Source organism: Eschrichtius robustus, chromosome 14, assembly GCF_028021215.1.
Source record: "Eschrichtius robustus isolate mEscRob2 chromosome 14, mEscRob2.pri, whole genome shotgun sequence".
NCBI classification, from domain to species: domain Eukaryota; kingdom Metazoa; phylum Chordata; class Mammalia; order Artiodactyla; family Eschrichtiidae; genus Eschrichtius; species Eschrichtius robustus.
The window spans coordinates 21890863-21914413 of NC_090837.1; the positions used below are offsets into that span (position 1 = coordinate 21890863).

At 36.3% G+C, this 23551-nt stretch overlaps 1 protein-coding gene across 8 annotated transcripts in view; it reads right to left on the reverse strand.

The window, feature by feature from the left end:
• The window catches only part of MTMR3 (myotubularin related protein 3), a 145579-nt gene that overhangs the window by 69023 nt on the left and 53005 nt on the right, over positions 1–23551 (reverse strand). For 7 of the 8 annotated variants that reach the window (XM_068563281.1, XM_068563282.1, XM_068563280.1 and 4 more), the window contains exon 2: positions 4129–4181. The gene's annotated coding sequence lies outside the window, so the exon portion shown is untranslated. Of the gene's footprint in view, positions 1–4065; positions 4182–23551 lie in introns of all 8 variants that reach the window. The other variant, XM_068563274.1, reaches the window with a different exon arrangement.

The following is a 23551-nucleotide window of genomic DNA, read 5'->3' on the forward strand; positions in this document are numbered from 1 at the left end:
ACAAAACTTGGGTTCCAGAATGGTAATTATACTATCACCAAAAGGAAGAAATTGAGTCATTACTGTTAGCCTAAGAGAAGTAGTTTAACACGTCTTAATTTTTTAGTTGTAATAGTAATGCATGCTCCTTCTAAGAAAATTTAAAATACAGGTGTAAAAAGCAAGCAACTGTCCCCAGATACTGCTTGTGGGAGTGTAAAATGGTTCAGCCTCCTTGGAAGACAGCCTAGCAGTTCCTCAAACAATTAAACATGGAGCTACCACCTGACCCAGCAATTCCACTCCTAAAGAGAGTGGAATTTTGTCTGAGAGACAAAAACATATCTACAGAAAAACTCGTATACACATGTTTATAGCAACATTATTCAAGACAGTCAAAAGACAGAAACAACCCAAATGTCCACTGACGGATGAATGGATAAACAAAATGTTGTATATCCCAAAATGGAGTATTAATCAGCCAATTAAAAGGAACGAAGTACTGATACATGCTTCAATATAGATGAACCTTGAATACATTATACCAAGTAAAAGAAGCCGGTCACAAAAGTCCACGTATCATACTTCACAGAAATGGAACAGGGAAATTAATAGAGATAGGAAGTACATTAGTAGCTACTTAGATCTGGGGGAGGTGGAAGGTAAGGGGGGTGATAGCTAAAGGGTATGGAGAGCTTCTTTCTGAAGTAATAAAATGTTCTAAAATTGACTGCAGTGATGGTTGCACAGCACAATGGATATACTGAGCCACTGAACTGTATACGTCAATGGGTCAAATGTACAGTATAATATATGAATTATATCTCAAATCTGTTATTTTTTAAGTAAATAAGTAGAACTTCCCTTCTCATTCTTTGCTGCCCTTCGCTTCAATTACACGTAATTACAACCACTGTTAATATTTTATAATTCTGTCCACGACACTTCTTTATTTATATACAAAGACATACATAATCTACCCCCGAAAAATGAGGGGGGAGGATCATACTGTATTCATTGTTCTGCACATTTTCCCTCAATGCACCAAATCCTTCCTGTGTCACTACATACTTTTAACATGGCAGTTCAGTACTCCATTATATTCCGATACACCATAACCTAACAATTCATCAATTACTGAGATATTTAGGTTATTTTCACTTTTCTATTACAATCAAAATAGCCACAATAACCATCCTTGCCCATATCTCTGCACAAGTCACTATTTCTGCAGCCCTGATTCTTAAAAATAAATTTACTAGGTGAAAAGATACACACTTGGTGGGGGGGATCATTATTGCCAAAGACTACACATACTAATTCCATTTATGAAACTATAGTTCACTAACTCATGGTTATCAACTTGGTAGAAGTTCTAATGTTCTGTAATTTGAAAGGTTAAAATAAAAATACGCATAAGCATTATTTGTATTAATCCAGAAACATGTTTGTACATGTACAGAAAAATGATGTAATGATTGTTAACAATGGTTACCACTCTAAGGAAGAAAGTGGGAATAGGGATTTTGTTTTTATACTTTTAGAATTACTTTACCCTTGTAATTAGGAAAATAAACTTTTCTACAAAGACATTTTTAAAAAGGAAATTCAAAATAATATTGCATAAAAGCTTTTCACTTGACCTAAGACAGAGTGTGAAGATAAAGCCATCAAAAAAAATAATCAGGGATGTAAAGCAATGGTTCTGAGGGCAGAAGAGACAGGAGTCCTGAGTCTGCCATTCACTAAACTCTATGACCTTTGGGACCTTTAAGGCAAGTCATGCTACTTCTTTACCCCTTACTACTTCAATATATACTTTATAAGAACAAAAATAATCTCTTATATAACCACAGAACAAGTTTTCAAATTCAGGAAACTTGACACTGATATAGTACTTTAATCTACTTTTTATATTCCAATTTGGTCAACCAATTACATCCTTTACAGAGATTTCCCCCCCCCCCTCTATAAAAGGATCCAGTCTAGGATCACATTGGATCTAGTTGTCATCTCTCTTTAGTCTTTTAATTTGGAACCCACATTATATTAATTCCAATAATATGTTTCCTGGTATCAAAATTAATTTAATAATCTAACATCAGGCTTCCCTGGTGGTGCAGTGGTTAAGAATCCGCCTGCCAATGCAAGGGACACGGGTTTGAGTCCTGGTCCGGGAAGATCCCACATGCCGCGGAGCAACTAAGCCCGTGCGCCACAACTACTGAGCCCGAGCGCCTAGAGCAACAAGAGAAGCCACCGCAATGAGAAGCCTGCACGCTGCAACGAAGAGTAGCCCCCGCCTAACAGAACTAAAGAAAGCCTGTGCAGAACAACGAAGACCCACCCAACGCAGCCAAAAATAAATAAATAAATATTTTTTAAAAATTAAAAAAATAAAAATTAAACACTGAAGAGTCAAGTAATACATTAGGATTACATTTCCTCTCCAAAGGTCTAATATGCACCCTGCTAGGCCAAATGAAGGGTAAAATTCTTATTTGAAGCAAAGTCAAATGATTTCTCTTTTCTTAATGTATGTATGAGAATTTGACAGTTGGGATCTGCAGGCTTCACTGGTCTCCAGTGTCAGTCTGAGAATGTGACTTCTGAGAAATCTTTACCGAAGTAAGACATCTATCTTCCTACTTAACATGGAATCTCATTCTTTCAGGCACCTGTTAACAAGAAATTACTCAATTCCTTAATCAGTAACTAAAACTCACACTTGCCAACAATAACTCAGCCAAGTGAGATACTGAGCAACTTGGACTACAAGGACACATTATATGTACTATATAAATCCTTCCTATATAGAATGGAAATAAACAGTATCCTGAATCAACAAGATGATAACTAATCTCTACTAGAACAAAAGAATCTAATTCTTCTCTACTAGAACAAAAGAATCTAATTCTTCTCCCTTATTCTTAACCAAACACACACAACAAAAACAAAAATCCTAATTATAATGAAATTATACTGAGAAGACACTAGTATCCCAGGACTCAGGGAACGTTTGCGTGATCTGAAAATTCAAACATGAAGATAGTTCTTGCCTTCAAGATGTTCACAATCCTGTGGGGTGACAAACATAACTAATAAGGCAGAGTGTGATAAGAGATGTAGAAATAGAATTCCATGGGGATGCAAAAGACAGAGAAATGGATTCTGAACTGGGCACTCAAGTAAGGCTTTGTGGAACACTCGCACTTTTAATGGCTGAACCAGACAGATTTTGAGACAAAGGGGGGACAGGAACAGCACAAGCAAAGAATGAGACCCAAAAAAAGGCAAGATATTGGACAGTATTTGAGGGACAGTAAGTAGGTCAGGGTGGCTACAGCAAAAGATGTTCTAGATGTATGGGGGAAATGAGTGCCTAGTTGCAGTAGATGTGCTTAAAGCTCACTTATAAAGAGCCTAAAATGCCATGCTAAGGAGCTTGATCCTTAATCTGGAGGCAATGCCAAGCTAAAGATTCTGGAACAAGGGAATGATTTGGATCCAGAAACTTAAAACCAAAACAGCAACTTCTCTTTTCAATAAAGTTAGATAATAATTTCCTCCATTAGACAGATGGCAGAAAAAAGAGGCAGTAATAAAGACTTAGGTAATAACAGATCCACACAGGTCTATGAAAAAAAGGACAGGACAGGGATTAACATCCACACTGGGGACAGGACTAACAAATTTTTTAGAAGTTATTTTCTAGTTGAACGTCACATTAGTACCACTAACGCTAGTAATGAGGCCTCGATTTTCACACAGATTTAACAATTTAAGAAAATTCAAAATAAGAATCAAGTTTCAATTTAAAAGAACATCATGTTAAGAACCATTTTAAACAAAAGATTAGGGCCACAACTCATTTAATCTCAACTTAAATACAAATTTCTAGGCACAGTATATTATACTATGGCACAATTATATATGGGAAAAGTAATCTGGCTTGAGTCCTAATGGGAAAAAAAAACAACAAACCACCAAATATTGAGATTTAACATTAAAGTGAACATACAAGGGTTCACCTAAATAATTATGTCCACAGACAAAACAGGCCCCCAAAATTCATCTGTAAATTACCTTTTGCTGCCTCAGAACAGCAGAGAGTATAGTAGGGGGCAGGAGGTAGTGGGACAAACTTACCAAATGAAGTTTGTCCCAACAACTTTTTCTACCGGAACGTTTCACAAGAAAATCTGCAAAAGAAAAAACAGTAGTTTTACAATGACAAATATCCTAAGTATCAAGTTAAGCCACTTAGATCTCCCACAAGACTTTTCTCTACAAGTTGGAATGCCATGACAATACATTATTTTTTAAATTGTTACAATGTGAACTATTTAGTCAACCACAGGTTTTAGAATGTTTAATTGTGCAAAATGGGCCAAGTCCGGCCTTAGCATGCTTTTAGAAACTACAGAACTGCACAGATAGAACTTTCCAAGAACCTATAAATACTCCTCTTTAAGAGTTTTTCCCTATCAATCTAGCACCATTTCTGATGGCTTCTCAGGTAAACCTTTGCCACTAAAGGAACAAGTACTTTAAAAAACTAAGAAGATCACAGGAGACCTAGGTTTGGACTTGGTAGTTTAATTTGTACACATAATTGGCTTCTATCAAGGGGTCTTTTTTGTGTAAGAAAAAAATCAGAGAGGCAGGAGTACAGTCTAAACACAAAGAATTCTTGTCACCACTAGGCAACAACCTGACCTTTAGAGATAAAAGACCTAATCAACCTGATTCCTTTGTAAAGACTTCTCTCAGTATTTGCAGGCAACTCATCCTTTTGAGCTGTTTATGTGACATAAAGTCACATATATGAACAGGACTGTACAAAATATCAAAGTCCTAAAATTAAAGAGTCAGTCAACATATCACATTATTGCCATAACCTCTGGAACCATTTTTTAAACAAGTAAGAACCATATAAGAGGAGGCTAAATATGTAATAATAAAGTGTTTTAACCACTTTACAAGTAGTACTTTTGTCTCCCAGTAACTTTTAATTTAAATTTTGTAAAATTTAATTTTAGTTTAATACAGGCTGGGCTGTATTGACCACATGCTGTATGGGAAAGTAACTAAGGCTATTCATAACTTGCAACTTCAGATACAAATCGTATTAGTATCAAGATTGGGCCTGTTAAGTTGTTTAAGGCAGTACAACACAGTACAGCAGGAAAGTTCAGGGGTTTTAAATCTGTAGGAACTTTTCTTTCTAGAGTCTAATTTTTGCTGAGTATTTGAAAACTGGAATACAAGTTACAAATTTTTTTCATTTTTCCTTTATACTACAGTAAGGTTACTGTTGATTTTTTAAAAACTACGTCTGTAGGTACATTATATCATCTATGAATTTTATTTAGGATAATAAGAAAACAGTTGTTAAAAAGAACAGATACTGGGTCTCTTTGTCCTTAGCTGTTAAAAAAAGAACCAGATAAAACAATACATATGAAGGCACATTCCACTTAAGTATTAAATGCAAAAAATGATGAGACATAGTTCACTGTAACCCAAGAAGTATCAGAGTACTACAAGGTTAACTGTCCAATGACATGCAAGTACTCAGAGTTCAGAGGAGAGACAACCCAGGCGAAACTTCACAGGAGGTGGAGAACTTCAACTTGAGTCTTACAGATTAGGTGGAATTTAAATAAAGAGAAAGAGGGGATGGAAGCCAAGTAAGGATGGCTGTTAATACCACAGTGGGAAGAAAGCACATTTTTGAGAAATAAAGAATAGGTCAGAATACCAATCATGTTCAGGAAAATAAGACTAAAAAGATAGGACACACTGTGGGCCTTGAATGCCAGGCTAAGGAATCTAGATTTCATTCGATGGCACTAAACCAAAAGCTTTATGAGCAGGAGAATAACAACATGAAAATGGTGGTATTAAAAAGCAGCAAGTAGGATGGTTTGGAGGGGAAAAGTCACTTAGGATGTTCCTAGACTAGTAGTGCAGATATGAACTGCTAAGGGCCCAATGTCTCAACCATAGTAAAAATGCAGAAGAAGACACCAAAATGAGTGAAAGCATTAATTGCCTGAGCTTGGTAGTTGATTAGGAATGGAAAAAAAGAGGGCAGAGCAAGTTGTCAAAGATAACTGCAAAATTCTAAGGCCTGTGGTGAGTAGAAAAACAACGGTATTGTTAAGAAATGAAGGGTAGATTCCAAGGAAGCAACACCAGATATGATACACTGACTTTAAAGGTGGCCTCCCAAGTAGATGTATGTCCAGCCAGTAATTACGGGTGAAATGGGATTAAATTCAAGAGACAGGTTAAGTCTAGGGGTAAGAATGAATTGATGGTGTTACATTTACTTCAAAGAAATCACTACCTCTACTACAAGGATCATCTGACATGTTTTAGAAATTACTTGGTAATTTATTCTGTCAAAGATATGTCTATTAATACAAAAGTGTTTGTGTATAGTTTCCACAGGTGTAAAGCTCCAAGACATAGACCAAACAACAGGAAGATTCAACAAAAAGGTTCAGGCAGGTCTGCTTCAATGCCAGCAATGACTCCTCTTAACCACAACCAAACATCTACTTAGTTGGAAACAAGTATGCCATTGTGAAACACTGCCAACAAAATTTTAAAAACTGCCCATGCCTCTTAGGACTATTTGCCAGATAAAGGCCATGTAGAAGTAAGTCTGAAAGAAGCTCTTTGGTGCCACAAGCTACCTTCTCATGAAGCCAGATGATATCCTGTGATACCAGTCATGTACACCTCAGAGTAGGAACAGTTATGTTTGGGTGACCTTGAACGGTCATATATTTGAAGAGGTAGAATGTAAAGTGGTTACGTTAAATCTAAGCAATTACCTAAAGTGTCTAATAACATGGGATTCTTAAACACATAAAGCACTAATGAACAGCCAGCCAGGGCAGCAGTGTGGGGCAAGGGTTAACTATGGTCACCCTTAAGTTCCATCTGGGGAATAGTGTTAAAAGAAAAAAAAAAAGAATTTGCAGTTATCCGAAAAAGGTAAATTTTTTTACAATCATGTATTATACTATGGATAGAATTTTATCTATTTCAAGAGGAAACCCTAAAGAGAATAAAAACGTACTTGATTATTAAATACTAAAATACTAGATATTACTGTGCAGCTGCAAAGCACAGTCAATGTCTTTCTGGAAGACAATGAGATACTGATTAAGAGGAAGGGCATGGAGGCCCTGAGAAGGCTAATAAGGAATGGACACCTACATGGAATAGTTTGTTATCATGTATATGCCACCTATTAGATCAGCTTCAACAAAGAGGCACACCAATTTGGGCCATTTATATAATAAGTGAATCCAAACTACAAAAACTAATTAGGTCAAACCAAATTCACAAGGAAAAAACTTAAGAGACTCAGGCCAGGCCTCCTAAAATGTGTGTGTGTTGAGGGGGGGGGTGTCCAGGGGGAGGAAGGGTGGCTAAAGCAGCACTTTTTTGCCTAGGGTACATATTAACTTCAAAAGAACAATGAAGGTTTTTTTTTTTTTTTAACATCTTTATTGGAGTATAATTGCTTTACAATGGTGTGTTAGTTTCTGCTTTATAACAAAGTGAATCAGCTATACATATACATATATCCCCATATCTCCTCCCTCTTGTGTCTCCCTCCCACACTCCCTATCCCACCCCATGAAGTATTTTTTTACAGCCCTGTCTCACTTTCAAATGCAGGAATGATTGAGGGTTCAAAACTTTAAGAACGCAACACTGAGTAATTTTAAAGGAATCTTTTATGTTCACTGTATGTGAAAGAAATGGCTTTTCTTGCACATGCACTGCATAGTAAGAAACACTGACAGCAAAACTTGAGTGTGGAGGTCATAAAGTAATTCAGAGATGTTAAATTTGAAGAAGTGACTTTACAACTGCTACTACTTTGGGCAAGTTTTTCAGCTTCTTAGTGTTTCCCTCATTTATACCCAGTAACTTTTCGGATATCTGATGGATGATGTGACCTTCCCAAACTAGGATTCTATGGCATGTTGGGGAGATTATTCCATGGTGGGGAGATGATTTAATTACCAGTATTACCCAAAACCCAAGCATTTAGCAACTGAGTAAAACTACTGTGGTTTGGTCTTACTCCCTGTACAGGAGCCCAAACCTCAAGTTTTCTAAACTTTTGCTGCTGAAGCCAACTATAAATGAAAATAAAAACCAAGAGACAGTTCAAAAAGTATGGCTGTATAGCTGATTCACTTTGTTATAAAGCAGAAACACACCACTGTAAAGCAATTATACTCCAATAAAGATGTTAAAAAATAAAATAAAAAGTATGGCTGAATGCTCTCAGTTGGACTTTTCCCCCCTACTTATTAGGACCATGTTTCAAAAAAAAAAAAGTAAAAAGAAACTAAATACAAAATTGAGTCAGTGTCCTGGAAAACTCACTGAGTTTTCTAAACAAGGTAATTTATTAAAAAAAAAAAACTTTTAAAAAGATGCCACATGTCTTTTCTACCTCTTTTGAAAACACTAAGTAAGGTCTGTGTGTTTTCAGGGATCCAGACGCAAATTCATGGTCAGAGTACTGCATTCCTCTGCCAGCTGTAGGACACAGATAAGCAGCTAAAATATTATCATTTCCTAAGCAAAAAACAACCATCTTCTTGAAAAACAAAAATCCAGTAAGTTGTCAGAAACGGTCAGATGAACTCCATGTTATAATCAAATTTCTGTATCAAAGAGCCTTTTACTAGCAGTAAGTCTCTTGAACCAGCAACATTAATGATAATGTTCACTCTAACAAGTAAAATTCTCTTTCAATAGATAATGACCAAAGATCAATCTTGAATAATTCTGTGACTACATTAGTGGTACAGAGCATGGTTCATTCTATGAGGAGTTTGTTTTGTTTTGTTTTAATGTGGGAGAAGTTCTGAATACATTCCTCAAAGGAGTATCTGCAATAGACAGAATTTCAAACAGTTGGTTAGCGATCAATACTTAAGATCATTTGTCTTCATGTAAGTGGCTGAAATACTGACAGCTGCTTTTCCAAATGGGACCCAAAAATGTGAGAAGTCAAAAGCAAAGAAACTGTGCTCTAGCATTTTTAGACGTTAAGATCTGACTGTATTTCAGATATACCTTTTTCCTTTTCACATCTCACGTGGGCAAAAGGAAGCCCTGACCATGTTCTCAGAAAAGATCAGCTGTGATCAAACCAACTTTATCAAATTTGATTTGTACCTTTTAAAATCACTTATTTTACAAGTGTTTCCCTTTTAAACTTAATCCTTATACAAAAGGGGGGCGGGGGAGCATAAATCATACATGATGTCTTGGTGAAGACATTTTCTGGTGGTGACCAGAAAAGATTAAAACCGAAGATATAATACAATCTGCTAAAAAGGGTAAAAATAATTTCAAAAAAGGTTTTTTTAATGTTTTGACTTGCTCTTTATGATCACTTCTATAAAGAAAACATTCACGGGACTTCCCTGCTGGCGCAGTGGACAAGACTCCGTGCTCCCAAAGCAAGGGGCCTGGGTTCAATCCCTGGTCAGGGAACTAGATCCCACATGCATGGCACAACAAAGAGTTCACATGCCCCAACTAAGGAGCCCGCCTGCCACAACTAAGGAGCCCATGTGCTGCAACTAAGGAGCCAGCAAGCCGCAACTAAGACCCGGTGCAACCAAATAAATAAATAAATACTATTTTTTTTTTTAAAAAAGAAAACATTCACTTCATACTACTAACTCAGATATATTAAATCACTGATAGGATTATAAGGAATTTCTATGAGTAATTTGCAACGTTACTTTCTGACTCTATATCCTCCATGAAAAGTCACAAGGCAGGTATCATTTTACTACTGAAATTAAGGATTTTAAATCTAATTTTATAAGGCAGCATTTAGATTCACCATGGTAAATGAAGAAATGTTCCCTATCTCCTAAGAAAAAAAACTCTAACAGAAACCAAATACTTAAGTCTCGGTTATCGAGATAGAAAATCCAAGCATTCAAAGCACTAGAAATTAACTAAATTAAAAGCCAAGCAGCATCATTTCATCTAAGTGCCAGGGGTAGTTCAATATTTATAACTGCTATGGAAAGATCAGAAAGACTAGCCCCAGTGTTGGAAAAATGTTTCCTGACTTTTGTTTCTTTGACTAATTCCAAGGTCTACTGTTGGGAAATTAAGAGAAGGCAAATGTTTGCATGCTCATTAATGTCCTGCCACTTGTTCTCAGTTAACCTCTGATGAAGAGGAAAGAAGTAGTTTTGTTTCCCCCTCCTTTCTCCCCTACACTGTCCTAAATCAAAATTCTCATGGGCAATGCATAGGTCAAATGTTCTATTTTTAAAAAAAGAAAGATTCCTAATCAGAAAGTGCATACCTCTTCATGGAAACTTAAATTTTCCTAATTATAATCCTGTAATGACTTCTGCCCCTCTTAAAATATCACGATTATCTCAACATAAGACTGCAAACTCTGTCCATGCCTCCTACTGTTCAAAGAATAAAATTATAACTGCATTTTCTTGGACAAAACACTTAAATGACCAATCCCTATGAAGATGAGCAGTTTTATAATAGGTTCTCAAAAGGTTTTTTTAATAAGGCTTAAATTATGAGCTCCTATTTCTTATGTACTCAGAAAAAGAAATCAGTGAGGTAGCAAAGACAAAAAAACTTATTTTTGTTAAAGACAACTAAAAAATTATGCAGAATTCAATATACCAATGTCATTTTGAAATCTGCAAATTTACAGTTTATTCTAATATGCTTTGCTTCTGCACCCTACCCTAGAGGGGCAAAAACAGACTCTCCAAACCCCACCCTTTTTACACCAACTCTCCGCCCTCATTGCTGGAAAAGAGGTTTCTTTTCTAGAAAGACGAGCAACTTAGTTTGAAGGTCTACTTACCATAGGAAGTCAAGAGTATGCCCATGTATAAATGACATGGTTTTCCTATTATGCCTAGGTACTTGGGATATTCAACACCAATTCTAGGAAAAATTTGGAATTAAACTACACTCAAAAAATAGCTATCAGTATTCCAAACCTAGCTAATCTGCATACTGCTCATCAGTTTATTAGTAATATATAGGAATGTTAATGTTTCTCTCCCCATCTGTAAACAGATTCTTCAGAAAAATTCTGGTTCACTCCACTTAGTTTTATGCAGAGTAACTGGCATCAAAATGGACAAGGAGGGCTTCCCCGGTGGCGCAGTGGTTGAGAGTCTGCCTGCCAGTGCAAGGGACACGGATTTGAGCCCTGGTCTGGGAAGATCCCACGTGCCGCAGAGTGACTGGGCCCGTGGGCCACAATTGCTGAGCCTGCGCGTCTGGAGCCTGTGCTCTGCAACAGGAGAGGCCGCGATGGTGACAGGCCCGCGCACCGCGATGAAGAGTGGCCCCCGTTTGCCACAACTGGAGAGGGCCCTCGCACAGAAGCGAAGACCCAACACAGCCATAAATAAATAAATAAATAAATAAAATTTAAAAAAAAAAAAAAAAAAAGGACAAGGACCAGAAAGCTGAATGAAAATGCAAATCCATCCTTTAAGCATAAAATTTAACAATGAAGAGAAGAAACGGATTTCAATTTTTAACTGCTGTCATCTCAATTATAAACTGTCCAACTCCAACTAGCCAATAGGTACATTCAGAAAAGAGAAACAAAATTCCAATAGTAGAGGCTATATGTGCAACAAAAAGAATCCACTCTTCCTGCTGGCCTAGTTAAAATTTATATTCTGGCAATTAGGTAGGGAGCTACTCACACTTTTGAAAACAAGCCAATAAAAACCCAATAACCTCAATTCTCCTCAATTATTAAATAGCCAAAAGACCAGAAATCATCTTGACCAGAACACCATCTTCTTAAGAATCCTTTTAAGACCAATACAATTCAACAGATCCCCAGAAGAAGACCCCCACTTTTAAACTAGTAATATTTATCTCATGTAAACAGAGGGAAACATGTAACTGCCATCAAAATAGACACAGGAAGAAAAAATTTTCAGCTTAAAGTCAAAAAGTAGAATTCACGAACATGCTTTACTTCAGAAAAGGAGGGCAAAAGTCCTAAGCTAATAAGTAATAAAGCTGTCTTATTAAGTAAAGAGGGTTCTCCTTTGTCCTTAAATAACTGCACTTAAATTAACCACTCTGAAAACCTCAAGACAAGTCATAGGTTCAAACTGAAGACAAAAACCAAATCTTGAATTTTAAAAATTCTTAAGCTATCAATTTGCTTAATCCATTAATCAGAAAAGGAAGGGGGCGGGAGCTTTTTTAAAAAACATGCTGGCTAAATTACTTATATTCATAGTAAGCACATTAAAATATAGGTAAGGGACTTCCCTGGTGGCACAGTGGTTAAGAATCTGCCTACCAATTCAGGGAACACGGGTTCGAGCCCTGGTCCGGGAAGATCCCACCTGCCGCGGAGCAACTAAGCCCATGCGCCACAACTACTGAGCCTGCGCTCTAGAGCCCGTGCTCCGCAACAAGAGACGCCACCGCAATGAGAAGCCCGCGCACCACAACAAAGAGTAGCCCCCGCTCGCCGCAACTAGAGAAAAGCCCACATGCAGCAACAAAGACCCAACACAGCTAAATAAATAAATAAATTTATTTATTTATTTATTTAAAAAATAAATACATAAATAAAATAAAATATAGGTAAAATATTCTCTAAAACAAGATGAAAAACTGCTCAAACATACAGCCTAATATCAACCTAATCTAAACATATTGAGTATTCTAAATATACTGTTTATACATCAAAAAACTTAAGTACTAGGACTTCCCTGGTGGTCCAGTGGTTAGGACTCCAAGCTTCCACTACAGGGGACAGGAGTTCGATCCCTGGTCAGGAACTAAGATCCTGCATGCGGCGTGGTGCAGCCAAAAAAAAAAAAATCCACACAGACAAGTAACAGGAATTCTCAAGTTTCCAATAAGCATGTGAACATAACTACTAAGAACAGTACCACACTTTCAAGGTCAATCTGAGCCACTCATGTTTCTTGCATTTTCCAACATGAAAATAGTTTGTCAAAGAAACTGAAGTCTAAAACAGGTGTAAGAAATAATGCATTTACCCAAGCTCTCTGGTAAACATCAGGCCTATGAATGGACAACATTCTGTATTCTGTTTTTAGTCAGGACACACATATGCTAAAATGCAAAGAAATATAAAAACCTTGGGAAGAGTTTACATTTTCTACTGATTTACTCTTCAACATCTAACCTAAAACCTATATTCTAAAACATATAGGTATTTTTTCAATTGTTTCCATGGTACGGTACACATACCATTGGTGATATTTGAGAGGACGTAAATGTAACACAAAGGCCTTCAAAAAACAAAACTATATACTTATGCTAATGAGCACTGGAAAAAACATTCTGCATTCTATTGACTCTGAGATGCTACCGAAGTCAAGGCACACCATTAAATTTACACATCACCAAGAAAGAAAAAAACTTGATTTTAAGATGCATTATCATTTGGTATACAGATACTGCAAAAAACCATGTAGGTAATATATTAATGAGAGGCTTGGGTTATACTGCACTATATGCTAATACAAATCCTTCATAAGACAAACTGCTACCTGTCTTTCCTTGGGCTGCTTTATTCTCTCATTTTGCTTCATAAGACCTATTTTTCCAATTCATTAAAAGTCTGAAACCATTCAAAGCAGGCCTGAGCAGGGCCATAAACAACAACATCCAGTCCTCCCCCATACAAATGATAGCCTCTCTCAAGGTTTCTGCTACTACTACGTGAGAGCTCCCACAGCTTCCCCAATCCTGACTGCTATTGCTGGCACAGGAGCAGAATACCAGATCTCCTCTGGACTGTCAATGAAGCACCTCCAACTCTACATATTCCAAACAGAAGCCATCACTGGCCTCCCTTCCCTTCCCCCACCGTATCTTCTTTCTTAATATTCCATTGGGAATCTTGGTCAGCCTAGGTCTTCAAGACTGGAAACCATCTGACACTTTCCAATAACAAAATCTGACACCATCTCCCACTGCTCTCTTTGAAATGCTCAATTTCCATCTTTCCATTCCATGCCACCAGGGCCACCACCACTGGTCTAGCAAACCGGTTCTCAAACATTTGCTGAATTAAATTTATTTAGACCTTATTACCTATGAAACAAAATAACCAGTTACAACTGAACTTAGAACTGATTCTGGTCAATTCCTCTTTGAACATCACCTGGCATATCGATCCTGTCAACAGACATTTCCATAAAACGTCCCTGCTCAAAAAAGATATGCCCTGTGGTGTACATGTCCAGAATGAACGACTTGAGGCTTCTTTAAAATTTTTCATGCATGAGCTTTTGTCACTGCTACTACCTCTGCCTGATTTACTCATACCACCTAATCCATTTGGATAAATCCAACATATCCTTCAATACTTGGCTTGAAAACATTAATTTCACCATGAAAACTTTCCCTTCAGAGTTCACTGTGCAGTTTCAATACAGCTCTATTTTATAACACTTACTACATGTCATTATAATTATTTACATTTCTGTCTAGACCGTGATTATCTAGATAGGTCATTTTCCCACTCAACACTCAACATCTGAACCCAAGGGCCTTACCACTACCGCTTAACAAGAGGCATTACAATATAGCTTACTAGGTAAGAGCACAGGTTCTGCAATCAGACTGTTTTGGATGTGAATTTTGGCTCCCAACTGAGTGAACTTCCCAAAGTGATACAGTCTTCTCATCTGTAAAATGGAGATAACATTAATAGTTTTCTAATCAATGTTCAATGAATACTAATTCTGATGAGGACAAGAAACATGCTCAATAACTGTTCCCTAGATTTAAAAAACAAGCATAATTTAGGTCAATACAAGAAATTAACCAGAGCCTCCTGTTACCTACCCACTGAATAAATGTTTCAAGCACACCCATTCCCATTTAAAACCTCTATATTCTAGTTCTTACCATAAATCCAACATTTCTACCTGCCTTTCTTCATACAGAATAAACCCTTGGGACTGAAAGATGTATAAGTTTCCATTATTCATTAAAAACTTTCAAAGTCCAAAATAAAAAAAGTAATGTGATTTTGCTGAAGCAAAAATTTTAGTCGTAGGCATTTGAGGCTAACCAAGAAGAAATCACTTAACTGACTGAGCCAAGCAATGTTAACCATTATTCTCTACACATTCTCAATTGTCAGGATACTATCATAGTACTTGTCAAGATCTAAACATACCTCTCAACAAGACCTCCCCAAAATGAGGAACTTCCTTCTTAATGACAAGGTCTCCCCCACATGAAAATCTTATTCTTCCCTCTAGGACATTCTGTGTCCATTCCAAATTCCTTACCATTGCTTATGTTATTTCCTATACCCAGACTGGCCCTTTCTCCATCAACCAGATCCCTAGAGCGCCTCTAGTATTCCAAACCACTAAACTTTCACTGCATTTTTGCAAGTACACATGATTTAACATTTATTCTCTTTTACCTAGGTCTACTTCTCTCCCTCCCCCAACTCTCTCACCCTCCTCCTTCTCCCTTTTTTTCCTCTCTCTCTCTCTCAAACACACAGAGGCAAGTTCCCTCAAGAGGTACTCAAAATGTTTTGATCAATTAAATTTCTCTTAAGAGGTTTTTTTGAGTTATAATTTATAATATTATGTAAGTTTCAGATGTACAACATAGTGATTCACAATTTTTAAAGGTTATACTCCATTTATAATTATAAAATATTGGTTATATTCCCTGTCTTGTAAAATATATCCTTGTATCTTATTTATTTTATGCTTAGTAGTTTCTCCCTCTTCATCCCCTACCCCTAACTTGCCCCTCTCCCCACTGGTAACCGCTAGTTTGTTCTCTGTATCTGTGAGTCTTTCTTTTTTGTTATATTCACTAGTATGTTTTATTTTTTAGATTCCACATATAAATGACATCATACAGTATTTGTCTGACATTTCACTAAGAACAATACCCTCCAAGTCTATCCATGTTGCTGCAAATGGCAAGATTTCATTCTTTTATATGGCTGAGTAGTATTCCATTGTGTATATATACATCATCTTTATCCATTCATCTGTTGATGGGTGCTTAGGTTGCTTCCGTATCTTGGCTATGGTAAATAATGCTGTTATGAACACTGGGGTGCATGTATCTTTTTGAATTAATGTCTTCATTTTCTTCAGATATGTACCCAAGCTTAAGAGTTTTGAGACACCATAAAAGTTTTTCTCATAAGCAATTAAAGATAACTATAGGTGATAATTCTCATTACAATCATGGGAAAACTGGAGTGCTTTCTACTTTCACGTTCCAGTATTACACTAAAAATAGATAATATGTGACCAGAAAACTGTATCTATAGTTTCACTAACATGTAAAAACTTCTTGAAGCAAACAGGAACTTGATAACAACTGTAATATCAGTCCTGAACTGCTATTAACAGAATGCTGCTTTTGTGTAAAATGAGGGTCATTTCTGTCAAGCTAGAAATACTACTTCAAAACAAAGATACGGAATACAAAAGTGACAGCAAGAAAGAGGTGGTCTTAATCCTCTTTGATCTCTTTGAGGCCATCATATGAAAGTAGGAATCCTTGATCAAGCCGCTTCTAAAGCATCCTTTTTATGTCCCATTCTCTGTGTAATAATTTTGCTTCTACCCCCAAATCTGGACTCCTCCTCTTTCCTTTTCTCAACCTTTCTTGAATTGACAAAGGTGAAATAAAGCAGTTTCTTCCAATTTGAAGCCAAGATAATTTTTCAGTCATATACATTTAATGCTTTTTGATAATTGGCAAAGAACCTGAATAGTACTGCATCCACATGAACAGCTGACTCTACAGCATAAAAAAATATGGAAATACTATTTGGCATGCTGCGTAGGAAGAACAAGTCCAAATTATTTTTAATAATTTTTTAAGTAACAGCAAGAACAGGGAGAGAAAACAGTCAAACGAAACAAGTATAATCTCCTATTAATGAGTCAACTGTGGCCAGCTGTCAAGCTTGTTTTATTAGCAGTTAACTTTTATTGAGCATTTCCCTCTGTCAGGCAGTTTTAAAAGTATTATGTATACTAACTCAATTAACCCCACAATAATTTTATAAAGTAGTAACCATTATTGTTACCATTTACAGTTGAAAAAACAGATATACAAACAAGTAACTTTCCTAAACTTATACCCGCTAAGTGGAGAAGCCAGAATTCAAACCTAGGCATTCTGGCTAAACAGTTTACATTATAAGTATCTATACCACACTGCCTCTCCATTAAATAAGTTCACTAATACAGTAAAACTTGATGCTAACTTTACTGCTCATAAAGAGTATCCAAGTAAGGAACCCCTGTAATATTGAGCATGTTTATTTCTTACATATTTACTACATGTTCAACTATATTTTTCAAAGAACAGTATAGGTTTTATTCAGTTTCATTCCCCCACAAAACTAGAGATTTTCATCAGTGTTTTATTATCCACTGTCTCAAGTATACTATTTGACACATGTTCCTTAAAATCTTTACTCTTTACAACATCTTCTCACTTGTCAAGATAATTCTGAACTCTAATTCTATCCTCCAAGGAGCTTACAAGTCATCTGTGAACTTAATAAGCATACTCTCCATTTCATCTCTATCACTAGTAAGAACCCTATATGATAAGTAGAGAGCCCAATCCTAACCCCGTTATAAAAAAAGAAATTTGTTCTCTCTCTTTTCTGACAGCAAACCACCAGTAACAATAAATATGACCCTCTAAAATATGACCCTCCAAATCTGTTTGCACCATTTAGCAATAAGACATATTTTCATCCCATATGGATGAAGGTGCCACCAGGGATAATTAAAAGTTTTCCTAAAGTTAAAATATATCGGGACTTCCCTGGTGGCACAGTGGTTAAGAATCTGCCTGCCAATGCAAGGGACACGGGTTTGAGCCCCGGTCCAGGAAGATCCCACATGCCACGGAGCAACTAAGCCTGTGCACCACAACTATTGAGCCTGCGCTCTAGAGCCTGCGAGCCACAACTACTGAGCCCGTGAGCCACAGCTACTGAAGCCCGCATGCCTAGAGCCCGTGCTCCACAACAAAGAAAAGCCACCACAATGAGAAGCCCGTGCACCACAACAAAGAGTAGCCCCCAATCGCTGCAACTAGAGAAAGCCCGCACACAGAGCAACGAAGACCCAACGCAGCCAAAAATAAATTAATAAATTTTTTTTTAAAGTTAAAATATATCAGTTGCTTGCCTCTGTTCCACAGACCTGCCTCCATAAGAATATTACTTTGTAGAACAAATTGTCTTTCAAAACTATGCAGTTTATTATTTCATCATCTTTAAAGTCTTCACAAATTTTTTAGATTATTCCAAGATTTTGTTTAGCTTTATTAAGGTATAGTTGAAATATAACAAAGTACAAATCTAAGGTGGCTTTTTCAGGGGTTTTTTTTACTGTGGTAAGATACATATAATATTTACAATTTTAACCATTTTAAGTGTACAATCCAACGGCCTTAAGTATATCACACTGTTGTGCAATCACCACCACTATCCATTTCCAGAACTTTTTCATCATCCCAAACTTCCTTTTTAAGGCCAAATATACTTCATTGTATGTACAGTAGGTCCTACATATCCTCAAGTTCCCCATCAGCAGATTCAACAAACTGCAGATCAAAAATATTCAGGTGGAAAAAAATCCAGGAAATTCCAAAAAGCAAAAAAATTTGCGCCTGTCAGCAACTATTTATACAACATTTACATTGTATTTACATAGCATTTACATTATATATATTAGGTGTTACAAGTAATCGAGAGGCAATTTAAACCATACCAGAGGATGTGTGTATGTTATATACAAATACCATGCCATTTTATACAAAGGACTTCAGCATCCTTGGATTTTTGTATTCACCACAGGGTCCTGGAACCAATCCCCCATGGATACCGAGGGATGACTGTACGTACCACATTTTGTTTATACATTCATCCACTGATGGACATTTAGGTTGTTGCTACCTTTTGGCTACTGTGAATAGTGCTGCTGTGAACAATGATGTACAAATCTGTTAAGAGTCCCTGATTTCACTTCTTTTGGCTAGATACCTAAGGAATGGAATTGTTGGATCACATGGTAATTCTATGTTTAATTTTTTAAGGAACCACCACATTGTTTTCCACAGCAGCTGTACCATTTTACATTCCTATCAGCAATACACCAGGATTCTAATTTCTCCATATCCTCATCAACACTGTTCCACTTTTTGACAACAGCCATCCTAATGGGTGTGAAGTGGTATCCTGTGGTTTTGATTTGCATTTCCCTAATGATCAGTGATACTGATCCTCTTTTCACGTGCTTACTGGCCATCTGTATAACTTGTTTGAAGAAATGTCTATTCAAGTCCTTTGCCCATTTTTAGTTGGGTTGTTTTTTGGTGTTGCATTGTGGTTCTTTATATATTCTAGATATTAATCCTTTATCAGACATGACTCGCAAGTATTTTGTCATTCTTTGGGTTGCCTTTCACTCTCTTGATGGTGTATTCTATTTCTTTCTTTTATTGCCTGTGTTTTTGATGTCATATCCAATAAATCAGTGCCAAATGCAATGTCATGAAATTTTTCCCCTACATTTTCTTCTAAGAGTGTTATAGTTTTAGCTCTTAGGTTTAGGTCTCTGATCCTCAATTACCCAGATAATTTTAAAGCACAAATAATCATGTTTTCAAATCCATAAAACTTGTTTCAAGTGTTAAGTGTTAGGTGAGACTTAATAGAATCTATATGCTATAGAAATAGTCACAGATATACAAGATGTTAATTTACACCCTGTTTACAATTTTTAAACAACTGGAAATAGGTAAACTGATATACCCATACAATGGAATACTATGCCCTTCTAAGCACAGGAATTGGGTGAGTAACCCAGGTTAACCAAGTCATAGCCTATTCCCTCAACCACATGAACCAAGGGGGAACCAATGAGAATCTTTCTCTTCTACTAGACTCACTCCCCTCACTGTGCACCGAGTCACCCTGGGCCTACCACAGTAAGTTCACAGGGGCCCTACAGGACTGTTTTTAGTTTTTAAAGGAAACGACAATAACTGACATCTAGTGGACCACACAAACGACTATCTGAGGTCATTCATAATTTCAACATTAACTCACAAAACATTCCTTTCAGTGACATTTCTTTAAGAAGCAGGAGTTTTAGCAGTTGCTATGATAAAAAGCAAGCAGCATGTAACAATCAGTGTGGAACAGGAAACAGAGGTGTAATGTCTGATCTGATTCTAAGGCTTGAGAATCTGTGCAGTATCCAACATGCATATATATGGAAATTAAAACGTTCTCTTTCAAATTGCATGTATCAATTTTTCAAATAACTAAATTGTTAGGAAATAAATACTTAGGATGTTTGGCCCTAACCACTTTATAAATGGAACTGTTATTTTTTTGGCCTATGGGCACCATGGAAAATATTACTGAGACACTAAGAAGAGACTTTGGACTGTGCAGCTATGAACCAGGAGAAACCTGAGAGGATCCCACACCAATGCCCAGAGAGATGCAAAGCTAGAATACTTGAGACACTCTACCCCCACTTCCAGTCCTCAAAGTCCCCAAGCTGCCTGCCACAGTTCTTCAATTATGTGAGCCGCTCCAGTGCTCCGCCAGTAAAGCCACCCCTTCTCTTGTTGTTTAGTTAAGCTCTAATTCAGTTTCTATCACCAGCAACCCAAAGTCCTGAGTAACAAAATCACGTGATTCAAACATTCGGCCTTATTTCCTTAGTAAAATCGTAATTGAATAATGTATATCAGAGTTGTTTTTTTTGTTTGTTTGTTTTTTTACACAGTTAGGGCATTACTGTAACTCAAATATAAATCATTCTGTTTACTGTTTCTTGTATCAACTGAACAAAGGATACTATTAGACACTGCATACTAAAATTTAAAGTTTTATAGATTTCTTGACAAAAATACTCATTTGAATTAATTTTTCACAACATGATAATATAAACCATACCATGTTTTTTCTTTCACACTAACAGAAATTAGAAAACTTCTAAGTAATCAAACTCTATTATACTCAAATTACAGCTTTAAAGAATAAGTAAAACATTCAATTTATGAATATTAAAAGTCAAATATTTTCTTAAATAATAATTAACTCACTTCCAGAAATAAATTAATGTAGAGCTTATATTTACTTTAAGGTGAGATCTGCTTTTAATATAAATCAAAGACAGCAGTGATTTCAGCAATGAGGACAATTTACACTTCATTCATTGTAACTGAGATAAAAGTAAACATTTCAAAAGTGAGAAAAGCTTAAATCAGAACTATACCAATTAAAAATGGCAATTACAGCTAATTTTTATGTTCTGTAATAAAGCATTTATATAGACCTACTGCAAATAAACTTTTATCAGAAAGAAAAATAACTAATCAGCTGACTAACATTCAACAGTTCTACTACTAATGGAGTATTCTGCCTTTGTCACACTAGCTAAAAATCCTAACAATGAACTTGCTCCTCAATGAACATCACTTTACTACCACCACCTAAAGAAAACAATCTACCATCTTGTTTCCCCAGAGTAACTTGCTAAAACTGAAGACAGACTGAGCTGTACTGTCCCAGCAGCCCCCAGATTTAAAAATCCAACTACAAGGGAATTCCCTGGTGGTCCAGTGGTTAGGACTCAGCACTTTCGCTGTGGTGGCCTGGGTTCAATCCCTGGTTGGGGAACTAAGATCCCTCAAGCCACTCGGCTCGGCCAAACAAACAAACAAAAAATCCGACTACACACTGTTAGAAACACACAACTGAAAATTTAAGGAAACAAAAAAATTGGAGAACAGATTATGAAGAAACATGTCAAGCAAGTATTAACAAAGGAAAAACTGGTTTGGCTATACTTATACAAAAAAAAAAAGGACTTTAAGGCAAGAAGCATTACTAGAAATAGAACCTTTCATAATGATAAAACGTTCAAATTAGGGAAACAATGATTCTGTATTATATAAACCTAATAACATGACGTAGAAATATATAAAAGCAAAGGATTACAAAGATTTAGCAAGACTGTAGGTTAGAAAAATTAATATATAAAATGAGGGGGAAAATTAGAGAAAAGAGACAATGTATGTATAACAGCATCAAAAACTATCAAGCACCCAGGACTAAATTCAATGAAGATGGATTATGAGGAGGTACTGAAAGACAGTAAAGACCACCAAAATAAATTACAAAGTCTGTAAATTATCAGTTCTCTCAATTTGAACTGATAATCCAATACAATCCCAATCAAAATATTAGCAGGCGTTTTTCTTTTCTTTTCTTATGAAGGAGATGATAAAATGATTCTAAAATCACGAAAGTTCAAGAATAGCTAAAATGCCCTTCAAAGGGGGAGAGGAATCAAGATGTGAAGATTCAGTAAGACAAATATGAAGATTAGACCATACTAGCTAAAGATGGTGTGGCACTGTCACAGGGAGAGACCAATGGAACAGAACAGGCAGCCAAGAAACACATCTATAAATAATGGACACCTGATTTATGAAAAGAGATAATATAGAACAGTAGGGGAAGGACTGGCCTTTCAATAAAGTATGCTGGGACGACTGACATCCACATGGAAAAAAATGAAACTGGCCCCTATTTCATACACTATAAGCAACATCAAGCGAGTTACTGATATAACTGTGAAAGGCAAAAGTATAAAGCTTTCAAAAAATGTTTAAGAAAATATTTTCGTGATCTCTAGGTATGGAAAGACTTTTAAAATAAGACATAAAAAGTAACCATAAAGCAAAAAAACTAAATTTGACTACATTAAAGTTAAGAATTTCTATTAGATCATAAAGACAGTGAAAACAAAGATAAATAAATGGACAAAAGCATTTGCCCAAACTTAACCAACTAGGTATCCAGAATATACAAAGAACTATAAATTAGTATTTTTTTAAATAAGACAAATAATCCACTAGAAAAATGGGTGAAAGACTTGAATAAGCAATTGCAGAAGAAATCCAAATGGCCAAAAAACATAGGCAAAGATGCTCAAAAACAATCATCAGGGAAATTCAAATTAGAGTCACAAGATACTACTAAACACCTCCCAGGTTTTGAAAACTGAAAACGCTGACAATATCAAGTGTTAATGAGGATATGGAACAAGAACTCTCATTCATTACTAATGGAAATATGAATTGATAAACCACTTAGAAAACAACATGGCATTCAAGTCGAAGATATGCATACCCTGTGGCCTGGAAATTCTGCTCCTAGGTATAAACCCTAGAATGCAGATACTGCACCACAAGAAATGTTTAAGAATATTCACAGCAGCATTGTTCATAGTAGTCCAAACCTAGAAACAACCCACTTGTCCAGCAGCAATAAAATGGATAGTTTGTAGCATATCCATACAATATACCAGCAATAAAAATGAACTAGATCAACACACAACACACAGGAATGTGCAAGAGAAGCAAGACAGAAAATGTGTACAGTATGATTCCATTCAAA